General features: G+C 37.4%; 1 protein-coding gene across 8 annotated transcripts in view; it reads left to right on the top strand.

The window, feature by feature from the left end:
• The window catches only part of MAP2 (microtubule associated protein 2), a 1,383,589-nt gene that overhangs the window by 172,656 nt on the left and 1,198,087 nt on the right, over positions 1 to 12,846 (top strand). The gene's annotated exons all lie outside the window — the stretch shown is intronic.

Below are 12,846 nucleotides of genomic sequence, written 5' to 3'. Positions count from 1 at the left end.
ACTAAGCTAGTCCTTCATGGAAGTTTCTCTTGCTAAGATAAAGTTGAAATATTTTCAGTTTTACCAGTGTTCATATTCCTCTTTTTCCAGAACAATCTCTTCATTTTCTTTTCTTATTCTATTTTGTTAATTTCACTGAAGTATTAGTATATTCTTGCCTAAAACTATCTAGTTTACAAAGAGATACTAAGTCCATATGCTGCTTTTGTTCTGTCTTTACTTGTTCTTCATTTATAGTCATTAAAAAGATTTTCTTTAAGTCACATCTATCATTCTCACTGGAAACATAAGCAACTCTTACATTTATATTGCTGTTCTAAGTCATAGCTAAATATTTCTGTATTACCAGTCTGTGAAAGTAATCTTTTCACATTTTATCTACACCAGGTCCAATTATATTTTCTATTACTCCTTACATCTGTTTATACTGTTAATATCCTGTGAGCTGAAAATGCATTATCTAATGACTCCCTTTCCTTCAAATAAGTCAGAACTGGTAAAAATGAAATCACTACTTGTCCCAAGTTCATATTTCTAATATGAGAGTCCCTAAGGGTGTAATGACTTGTATACTGATTTATCAAGTGTTTACAGCATTAACATCCATTTTATGTCTGTCTGTTTGCTTTTCTTTATTTTAGGGTCTATTAAACTAAAATTAAAACCCCTTCCCCAAATTATAAAAAAAAAAATCTGTTACCTTATTTTCAAATGTTCCCATAACCCCTTTCTAGCAGAAGGTAGAGTGCCAGCATACGCATTAATTAATATGCAATTACATTTCAAATAATCAAACTTGGATCACTAGCTCCCTTCCTGCATTTACTGTATACATCTGAATACATTTAATAGACATATCAACAAAAATGTAGTCACACCTGAATATCGATTAAGCCCAAAAGATCAAATCCTTTTACCACATAGACAATTCTTAGTACAGGCGTGTTCAACTACTGATACATGCCTCACATCTTGTAATAAACACATTTCACTTTATACTCCTTAACTCATTGTACTATACTCCATCATCTAACTTGTAAAATAAAACTGTTAATGTTTTATGTGATAATTCGCATGTTTTACACCTGTTCAAGCCTCCAATTTTAATATCCATCTATGATTTCCCTTTTTCTTGTATTTTATTTTCAATATTATCTGTTTCATTTGCCTCTTATTCATTCCTTACAGACATAACCAAAACCTGTTTTGTGTACTAATATTATTCCCAGAAGGAACCTTTTCCACATTTGTTTGAATAGTATCCCTTTACAATGACTCCATTTGCTCTGGATTAAAAAAAAGGAGTTAAATAAATCAGGCACATTTGTCATTATCCGCTTGATTATTTTCTTAGACAATTAACACAATAATTGTCTGCCCCACCAAATCTTTTACATTTTTTCACAATGTTCCTTATTACTTGTGTGGCCACAAATTGTGCAAATTAATTATGGATAGTCTCTCTTAAAGTGGTCCATTTCTTCACATAAAATAAAATTAATTAAAGTTAATAAAGTTACAGCTGATTTACACATTGTGAATGTGGAGGGTATAAATGGTGCTGGTTCACCAACACTTACTGATACTAGGGTACAACTTTCGGCTGGGAATGTGGAAAGGGAATGTCCTATTGAGAACTTAGAAGTGCAGCAGAAGCATGATAGTAATTTGTATCCTAATATCATTGTTAAGAAAGCCATGAGTAATGTAGCAGTACATGAAAGGGTTGTAAGACCAAAAGTTAATACAGTAAATGGTTGGGTGGATGAGAACCCCCTTAATGCCTTGATACAGATCAACAGTGTAGTGGGGCACCTACCTTTTCCATTGCCAGTCAGAACAGACAAAGGAGGGAGAAGAACAAGGTCAATGAGTCGTGGGCGCCAGAAGCGCAAATTCTCAGGGGAGTTCAACTCGAACCAAACATTGAAGAAAATGTGGGGGAATGTAGGGAATCATTGATTTTAAATATTTCATCGTATGAGGTATCCTCTGAGGAGAGCAAAGTTTTAAGTAGTGGTTTGAATTTCATTCCCTTATGTAAGAGCAAGTTGTCAGATATTATATTAGATTTAAAGGTCTTTTGTAGGAATGTGATGTTACGATTACAATTTGGGGAAAATTGTGGACAGTGGATCCCCTCTAGTGGTAAGCAGCAGCCCCTTCTTCTTAGGAAATTGAGTACCTATGTCCCCATTAATCATCCTTTAGTTGATGCTTATATGAAGTTGATGGAAGAAGAGATTTATATGTTTTATGACAACAAGGACAAAGGTAGGAATAGAAGAGGCAACTATAACTTGAATTATAATGAGAGAGCAGCATTAAGGAAGCTACAGGATAATGAATTGATATCTACAAGGCCAGCGGACATGGGAGGCCTTATCGTGGTCATGGACAACACTCATTATGTCCGGTCTATGCAAGAAATGTTAAATGATAATAAGTATTATAAGGAGATTACAGTTACAGAAGTTCACAGGGTTATTGGATTAATATCTGAAATGTTAAGTGATGTTTTGAGGGGAGGTCTGATAACAGAGGATACTTACAGATATCTCGGTATGGTTAATCCTCTGATACCTTTGATACAAGGACTGCTGAAAGTCCATAAAGAACCAATAAATCTACCAATGAGACCCATAGTCGTAGGTGGAGGATGGTTCACAGAACCCTTGTCAGTTTATGTGGAGAAACATCTTAGACCTGTGATTACTCAGAATAAAATGGTCCTTAGGGACTCTAAGCAGTTCCTTGTAGACCTTTATGAGTGTACTAAACAAATTTATAACTTAGATGGGGTGATTCTTGTTACATTTGATGTGCAATCACTTTTCACTGTTATCCCAAATGAATTAGGAGTGCAGTATGTACATGAATATCTTACGGCAAATAGTGATTTTGGCCCAGTACAGATGGACCTCATGTGCCATTTTTTAGAGGTGATTCTAGGGAATAAATAATTCACTTTTAATGACAGGACGTATATCCAAAAAGATGGCGTGGCTATGGGCACCTCATGTGCCAATAGTTACGCCAATATGTTTCTGGCACATTGGGAAAACACTGTACTTTTTAAGAAAGATGTGTATAAGCAACATGTCATTTTTATCAACATATTGTCGATGACTTGTTTCTGTTATGGAAAGAAAGTCATGTTCAGTTATGTGAGTTTCATCAAATGATGAACAACCTTACTGAGTGCTTGAGATTATCTATTACATGGTCATATTCTTGTATAGAGTACTTAGATCTCTATATAGAGAAGCTGGATAATGGTATTATTAATACAGGGGTCTTCCAGAAAACATGTTATAGGAATTCCCTATTAGCCAGATCAAGTATGCATCCCAGTTATATTTTTCGGAATCTGATAGAAGGCCAAAGCATGATGGCATCCAGGCTGAACCCTTTGTATGAAGGGTTCCAGAATGAAATGAAAAACCTGGAATCCAGACTTAAATGGAGAGGATATAATCAGAGTGAAATCCAGCAGAACTTGTCAGAGATTAGCACATTAAAGGAGGATGTATTGACACCGTATTTTGGACCACATAAGGAAGTCATTAGAACAGTGGAAATGGGAAGTACTATTAGTAACAACTATTTTAAAATACCCCTTTTCTTTACCAATGATAATAAAAACTTGGTTGAGATTTTTAGTAAAAATTGGTCTGTTTTGAAGGTAGATACAGGAGTCAGTGAGTTGGTAGGTGAGAAACCAAGATTCTTGTATAAAAATAGGAAGAATCTAAAAAGACTTCTTTGTTATGATAAGGGGACTAATGATTTTAAAAATGAAGAATGCTCTACACAACCCTCTGGTAAATGTAATTTTTGTTTGTTGATTAATACATCAAATAAATGTTTTCATCCGGATCTCCAGAGCGAGTTTGTGTTCCATGCTACAGCCACCTGCATGACATCTAATGTGGTATATATAGCGGAATGTGAAGCCTGTCACTCATTTTATGTTGGGAAGACCAATAGGGTCTTCAGAGACAGGATAAGAGAACACATGTATAATGTTAGAAAAAAGACAGATCATAATGCACTCTCGAAACATATCATACAGACAGGGGACACACATAGGTTCAACTTTAGGGTATTAGAGGTTGTTACACCACATATTAGAGAAGGGGACATCAGAAATCACACCGAATATAGGGAGACAAATTGGATTATTATTCTCAGAGTCGACAGGGGGAAAGGGCTAAATGAAAGGGCATCCATCAAACCCTTGCTTAAAAATCAGGGGGGGGGGGATAGAGCTATATTTATAGTTTTTATTTTTATGTATTAATTATCAAGCAATGATTTACTGCTGTTTAATTATACATATATTTCTCTCCTTAATGCTAAGTTTTGAGGATTGTGCAAGTTTTTAACATTGTCTTTTTAAGAATCTGTATGAATTAATTGGGACACCATTGTGATTGGACAATGATTTTTAAATATTTTTGTACATATATAGATGTTGTTTTATGAGCTGTTAGATGGTCTGATGAAGCTTACCAGTCAAAGCGCTTACCGTATCTGTTATCGTATTCGTTGCTGTCAATAATAAATTTATGAATAAGGAATACAAGGAACTGCCTGGTTGTTTCGTTGTGAGCATCTGTCTTGGTTTATTGCATATTATCCTCTTTCACAATGAAGTGTTTATCCTGTGGAATATTTTCTGTTTTACAGTGTTATACATATTTTTTTCACAACATTTCTTATTACTTGTGTGGCCACAAACTGTGCAAATTAATTATGGATAGTCTCTCTTAAAGTGGTCCATTTCTTCACATAAAATAAAAAAAAAAAAAAAAAAAAAAAAAGAAAAATATTTCTTTTCTTGCCCTTCATAGTACGAGGTACATCTGATGGTCCCTTTATACAACTGTTTTAATACATGTTTCAGATGTCTGTTTTGTATAAATAAATCAAATACCTTTCTCACCTTCTAATTTGTATCCCTAATTTATCTTTCAGTTTAATTAACAGTTGAATTAGACTGCTGTATTTAGAAAGTTCAGATCTTACTTTTCTTAAATTCAAAAACATACTCCTCATCCCAGTTTGGACTTTGTGATGCTTGTTAAGGTGTAAATCATAAATAATAAAATGGGACCATGGTGTACTGTTTTTTTTTTTCTTTTCAATGTACTTAATATAATCTGCAGTGTTGTCTGTGTCTCTGAACATACATCATAGATTGTATCTGTGGAAGAATGAATGAACATTCGCTTGTACTTGTAGAATCAAAATTTCCAAAGGAGAAATTATTGAGATTTGCAGTTGAGTTACAGAGCAGCTGTGCAAGTAAAGACACCCTGCAGAACAATGTGCTGGGCTAGATTCACAGTATGTTAAATGGAGTACCAAATATGGAGCCTTTCCATTTATCAGTGCAGTTAGAGGTCTGTTCCATTACATACCAAATTATCAAAATACCCCTAAGTAAAGCCCTGGAGTATCACACTTCAGAGCAGGACCTTGCTGAAAAACATCATATGCAGTATAACATCCAGAATATAAAAAAAAAAAAAAAATAGTTATAAGAAACTGCAACACGTACCATAATGCATTTGAATGCATTCTGCTAATACTGTGTATATCTGTGATCTTTTTATGCATTTAAAGTCTTGTTTTAGGTGGCAGTCCCAGAATGTACACATACATCCACACACATACGCATCGCATATACACCTGTCTGTATTTTGTGTGTGTGTGTGTGTGTGTGTGTGTGTGTGTTTGTCTATGTTTGTATGTGTACGGTTATTATCATCAGTAATCTTTTTCCAAGTGTTTTCTATTTACTTGAAGGTTTTATCCCACCCATATGGTTAGGTTTCAAAACCAACCATCCACCATGATTACATTCCATTCCTAAAAGGCCCACACAAATTGAGATATCAACAAATCCAACTTTGCAATATATACTGTGAGGCACACAGGATGTCATGGTGTGTGCCCTTTTAGACCTTAACTAGGATAATATACCTATGACTGTGTTAAACCTGTTAAGCATTACTTTATGCAGTGCCAGTTTACAAAGTAATGCATACATGGAGAAGTCTACTGTACATGCAGTCTGGCTGCAACCATTTAACATTTCATATTTCTCACAACATAACTTAAACAGACATGAAGCGTTAAGGTTGCCTTAATGAATAAAATCAATCATAGAAGTCACAAGCTGGTATACAAATGATAGTGGCCTATGTGCTGTAGGAGTATATGTGATACTGGGAATGTTTAGTATGCCATACATGTCAAAACACAAGAAAATCACAAAATTGAAAGAAAAACAAAAATAGGACAGAAGACAGGATGCACTGGTTCAAAAAGCTTTACTAGATGCAGCAATCAGTGGTACCGCGGTCTTTCACCTTCAAAGGATACATAATCACAAAAACATCTCCTTTATATACAGGTGAACCCCCATCTAACTGAATCCAATTAACCTTTTCACATTATCTTTAAAGTGCCCAGCAACCTCAACATATCTAAATATTATTAAACAAGTATAAATATTTATTAAAAAATATTTATACAAAAACATATATGCATGTAAGTCCATATAAAATGAAAATAACTTTAATAAATAATTTATAATAAAAAATTATTTATTAAAGTTATATTCATTTTATATGTACTTAACATGCATATATGTTTTAGTATAAATATTTTTTGTGTAAGTATTTATATTTGTTTGTTCCATCTGTAATGTAGTAAAATGGGGTAAAAGGTTGCTGATGAAAAAACACATTTCCCATACCTATCCATGGTGCTGGAATCTTTATTCGCAGGATGGAAAGAGGAACTGGTCTTAGTTACTTTATAGTGGCTGCCACCATGACCATGGCATCAGCTGCTACACCTTTAGTTAGGAAGGCTTGTCTTTAGGGGCAGTGATGTATGTATTTGGCCTCCTAGGAGTCAGCTCTAAGGGGTCTGGGGTCTCCCAAGCTTTCTGAGAGATTAAATCAATAAGCTCATCGGAAGGAGGGGTCACCCAGGAGGTGGAAGGATGAGACCTGAAAGCCTTCAGGTATATGGACTCCTCAGCTGAAGGGGATGTGGACCGCCAATTACCTCTCTGCTTTAATACTTCCAGGATGTCTCCAAAGGAGACATCTTCAGGAGGTGACCATGGGGATCCTTCTGCATCATTGAGGTCAGTATCTGATGTGACTAACTCCTCTGGGGAGTCAAGTTGCTTCCTCTTGCAAGTCCTCTTCTGAGGGACTTCCTCAGTGGGGTAGTCTGGGGAAGTTTCAGAAGGGGGGGTCCCTTGCTGGGCATCTTGAGGCCTGAGGACTCTGTGGTCCTGTGCAGAAGGTGCATGAGAAGATAAAGTCACCGGCCCAGAACTGGAAGGAAGATCAGGGATAGACTGTGTCTTAAACTGGGATGTAGACATTACCCTCCTAATAACCTCAAAGGCACTCTGTCCCTGCTCTGAAGAACACCCCAGATCCAACAAAAAGGTTGTCAGGGCCGAAGGAATCTCTGGTGCAGGAAACAGAAGCTCCAAGGCAGAGGTAGGATCCAAAATCACCTGCATCAAAGCCCCCAGAGGCAGGGTCAGATCCGGAGAGATCCAAACCCGCTCTGTGGATCCAGCCAGGAAGTGTTGGCTCCTAGAGGTCTCCTGCTCTGATTGAGTAGAAACACTTGGGACAGACATCGGGTCCAAGGAACAGATGGGTCTATGATCCGAGACAGACAAAAGTTAGACATCTGAATCTTCCAGCTCCAAAACCAGAGGACACATCAGAGAAGGAGGAACAGGCACCGAAGGGGAGGACTTTGGGCTTGGATCCAGTAAAAACTTGGCCAATGCTGGTGTCTTTAGAAGCCTCTGCACTACCCTATCCACATCATCATCAGACAAAATCTTGGTAGACTGAGTAGATAGGGTTGGAGACCTTGATCTAGTCAAGAATGGAGATGGGAACCGAGAAGGTATTGGTTCCAAGAATGGAGAACGGCTCCAATATCTAAATTTGGTGGGAGCTGAAGAGATTGGAGCTGAGGGTTCAAGCTGCTCCAACAAACTCTTGGATACAGGAATGACTGTCTGCTCTGAAGGTTCTATTGAAGCAGAGAGTCTAGGAGCTTTTTGTTTTAGCTCCAAGGAAGACTTTGCAGCTGAAGAAGTATGTTTTTGTGACTTGTCAGACTTTGAAGAGGTTGTGGACTCCAGTGAAATCGCCTCAGAAAAGGGAGTCTTAAGCAGTCCCTTGAATATAATTTTATTCTTACACTCCATAAGAGCCCTCTGATTGAAAATGGGGCAAATGGAGCGTGATTCTTGGAGATGTAGAGGTCCCTAGCAATATACACATAAAGTGTGTGAATCACTCACAGGCATCTTCTTACACACTGTTTGCACTTTTTGAAACCAAGAGGTTTCCCTTCTTGCTTTTGAGACATAATGGCTATAGGGAACAAGAGAAAGGTAAGTTATATCAAAACAATAGCACGCACAGACACACAGGAGAAGCTCTTGTAACTTAAATGAATGGTAAGCAGTGTTTGGAAAGTAAGAAATAAGTCCTTTTTTTTTAATAAGAAGAAATTGTCCTGTAACTTAAACAAATGATGAAGGGGATAGAAGGGGACAACACTTAAGGAGGAAAGAAATGTCTTCTAACTTAAACGGATGTTAGTAGAGAAAGGAAGAAGGGGATACCACTCACTCTTAAAAAGGCAGAAAAACGGGTAAAGAAATTACTAAATAATAAAGGAAAAACTATCCAAACAAATAACAATAAGCTTATAAAGAGGATTTCAAATTTGTAAGAGTATTATAGAAAATGAATAAGACACTTAGCCCAGAGCTTGCTGGAGAACCACGTCCTTCATAGAGCAGCAAACAAGATCTGAAAGAGTTAGGGAATTGCATTATGGGTAAGGTAGAATGCCCACAACCTTTGCTGAAGGCCTTCAACTTTTGTAAAAGGCCAAGATGGATACGATGGATCAGATCTGACCCCTCAGTGAGAATAAAGGCAAGATTGACAGCATCACATTTTATGGTTATTCTTAATCTTGTGCAACTATGGATAACCTCTTCTTTTTCCATAATGAGTTGATGTCTGGTTGGAGCGGTAATGAGCCAGTCGTCTAAGTATGGAAACACACGGAATCCTTGCTGTCTCAAGTGAGCCACTACCACTTCCATACATTTGGTGAACACCCTGGGGCCTGTGGTGAGGACATAGAGAACATATTAATGTTAATAAAGAGGACATGATTTTACACTATCTGACTACATACAGTAGATGTCGTCAGGCTGTAGAACAGGTTATAGTTAATAATTGGAGTATTTTGAAAGCTCTTCCTGAGCTTAAGCCCTTTATAGGGGACAAACCATTTTTTACATATAAGAACTGTTTGAATTTAAAAAGACGTTTATGTTATAAAGATTTGGCTATGAATAAGAAACAAGTTAGTTTTAATAGAATGGGAACCTTTCCATGTTATAATTGTTCATATTGTGATGCCGTATGTAGTACATATCCTATAACCTCTAAAATATTCACCTTCAAATGCACTGCTACCTGTAATACACCTTTTATTGTATATTTAGCCACCTGTAAAATCTGTACTGGTTTTTATGTAGGTAAATCAATTAGGAAACTTAAAGAAAGAATTATTGAACATAGATCAGAGATACGTAGGGGTGTGATGACAAATGCATTGGCAAAACATTCTGCCGGCAATGGTGTTGACCATTATTTTAGTTTTAGAGTAATAGAGGTGTTACAAAAAAGTTTAAGGGGTGGTGACATTAACAATACATTAGAATTAAAAGAATACAGTATGAATGGATAGTTTGTATGCAGACTGACCAGTTACCTGGTCTCAATAAGCAAATTACTATTAAACCAGCATTGAAGCATAAACAATTATTTTTAAGTGTATGAATATTTTAGAGAAAAAAATGTTATTCCAATTTTTTTTATTCTCACTATTTTACACTTTAAGGAGAGTTTTTTTATAATTGTATAACTGAAGTTTGAATATGATTTGTTGGGCTGCGTCATGTGATTTTTTGATTTTCTTTATATGCAGTGTAATGTTTCAATTAATGTTTTATCACACTGAGGAAGGATTTATATCTGAAAGCTCTGTGGTTTTATTAAAGTTTTGGTTATTATAATTATCAGTGTTGTGAGCTGCATTTTTTTTTTATTTTTTAGTGTTTGTTTATTTTTGTGACCAAATTCATCACAGTGTTCTACTTTTGTTTTGTCTTCTGGAGGAGACACAACTTTGTCCAGCTTCTTTGGAATGGTCTCAGTGGAGTCAGAGTCCTTCCACGCCCATTGGGAGACCAAATCTAGGAGCTCATCAGCATGTGGAATCAGCCAGAATGTAGATGGGCCAGTACCAAAAGCCTCAAGGAGCACAGATTCCTGTGATGGATTGCCGGGCTTCCAGACACCTCTCTGTTTTAGGATTTCAAGGATGTCTCCAAATGAGTCATCTGTGGGAGGTGACCATGGGGATCCTTCACCATCATCAAAATCCGTGTCTTCCATGACAGAATCAGGAGAATCTAGATGCTTCCTCTTACATGTCCTCTTCTTAAGGACTTCTTCAATGGAATAATCTGGGAATTATTTTAAGAGGTAGAAATACCCAGTTGGGTGTCCTGAGGTTTTGGTACTGGCTGCCCCTGTGGGAGGGTAAGCTAAGACTCCTGACACAGAGCATGGAATATGGAACCCAATGGAGTAGGACCAGTCTGTGTCATGGAAGCTGACAGGGCTCTCTCCAAAGTCCTAAAGGCCAAAATTTCCAGAGAGGGATAGGAATCTGGGTCTGAAAGGTGAACTTTCTGATCCATGGTCCCCTCTGCTCTGAAGAAAGCCACCCCGAGACAGAAGTCAGAGCCAAACTAACCCTTGCCAAAGCTCCGAGGTGCAAAGATGGCTCCGAAGACCTTGGAGGTGACTGAAATGCCTCAGTTCTGACAGGGTAGAAACGGCTCTGAGAGTTGCCTGGATCTGATAGTATGGAGTAGCTCACAGCAAACTTCTGATCCGAGGATACAGCAATTGTCGGACCTGAAGAAGATGGCCCTAGATGACTCAGATCCAAGAGTTCCAAACCCATGGAGGGAGTCAGAGGAGGAAGAGTCAAAGGTAGAGTCTTAGATAGAAGGGCTTTCTGATCTGAATGGGTAAGAGCAGAAACAACCACTAGGAGGCTCTGCACTGAAAGCATCTGTCTTACTACCCTCTCCACATCTTCTACTGTGAGACTCCTAGAAGAACGAGAGGACTGCCTGGAGGCACAGTCCGGTCTGTATAGAAAAGGCGAAGGTACCCTTGACAGGACAGGGTCCACAGATGGGAGTACCTTGTCCTAGGTAAAGTGTCCAAAAAGCTGAGAGAACTGGAGGTCTTCGGAGCCGATGAATCCTGTGTTTTTGGAGACCTCAGATCCGAAGAAGCTGTCTGATCTGAAGAGGTAATCTTTTCTTTAGTCTAATCTCAGGGGGTCATATCCAGCAACTTCATTTTCTTCTTCTTGGATGGATCTGAAGAAACTGTCAGATCCAAAGAAGGCCTTTTAGAAACTTTCTCAGAGCTCCTCCATGAAACTGAAGAACAGCTTGAAGATGATTTAGATAACTTTTTAGATGATTCTCCAGAAATAACATTGCCAAAGGAGGATGGTAGAAGTCCTTTTTAATTTATTTTTATGCTCTACCAAAGAACAGTGATTAAAGGCATGCCAGATTGCACAACTTTCTTGTAAGTGAAGGGGGCCTAGAAAGTAGACACAAAGAGTGTGGGCATCAGAAAAAGGGATCTTTTGGCCGCATTTCCCACACTTCTTAAACCCTGCTGGAGTTTTTTCCTTTTCAGCCATGACAGGAAAATAACAACAACAGACCAGAAGGACTGTAAAATGTTACAGAAAGTTTAAACACAACAGACGTAAGGTAGAAAAAATGTAAAATTAGAAATATATATTTTTTAGAACGATATAAAAAGGGAAAGGGACTACCTACAAAGGTAGTAAGGTTACGTTAAAACATAGAGGGTAAGGGAGAAAAAAAATATAAAGAGATACTAACTCTAGTATCTAGAGTACATTAGTACAAGGGTAGAAAGGATAGAAGATAGTTAAGGAGATTTTAGAAAGTAAAAATGTACAAAAAAAATCTCACTTATCTATGTTGAAAACTTGAGAATGAAATAACCACATCTTTCACCTAATGGTGGCAAATGAGATCTGAGGTAATGGTGGGATACATTATAGGTAAGGGAGAAGCTCGAGAGTTTTGGATTGCCACCAGCTTCTACAAGTGGCTGAGTCAGATCTGAAGTCTCGGATTCAAACCTATCAGTCGAGGACAGAATGAAAATTAACAATATCAGATTTCAGCGGGTTTTTTTCTTTTAATGAAGAAATACAGGTTGTCACTTGTATATGACTGAATAGCAGTTCACAATAAAATGAGAAGATAAATGCTTGTGAGGATCCATAAAACATATTTGGAAATAAGCAGAAAACATATTTGGAAATAGTGCATATCTCCCTATCCCCCCAAAAATAGTTACCTTTTGTTATACTGGAAAGAAAGCATCAGTGGCCACAGTTCCACAGTTTTATACTTTTAAGTGGCTCCTCATCCCTACCGCCAAAAGAAAGACACCTTCTGTTTACCGTTGTGATGTCAGACTGGGAAAAAACTGAAATAACAAACTAAACACACTAACATATTTCAAGGTGTTGCAGTCAGGTGTATATAACCTTATGCCATTTACTCCTACACTCAACAGATCTCATCATTATATGCATCCAGTGTTCGAGTGGAAAAAAGTGAAA

The sequence above is a fragment of the Protopterus annectens genome, chromosome 2.part0, assembly GCF_019279795.1.
Source record: "Protopterus annectens isolate FY-2018-M chromosome 2.part0, PAN1.0, whole genome shotgun sequence".
Taxonomy (NCBI): Eukaryota; Metazoa; Chordata; order Ceratodontiformes; family Protopteridae; genus Protopterus; species Protopterus annectens.
The sequence above is the reverse complement of the archived record's forward strand: the minus strand, read 5'-3'. Positions and strand labels throughout refer to the sequence as shown.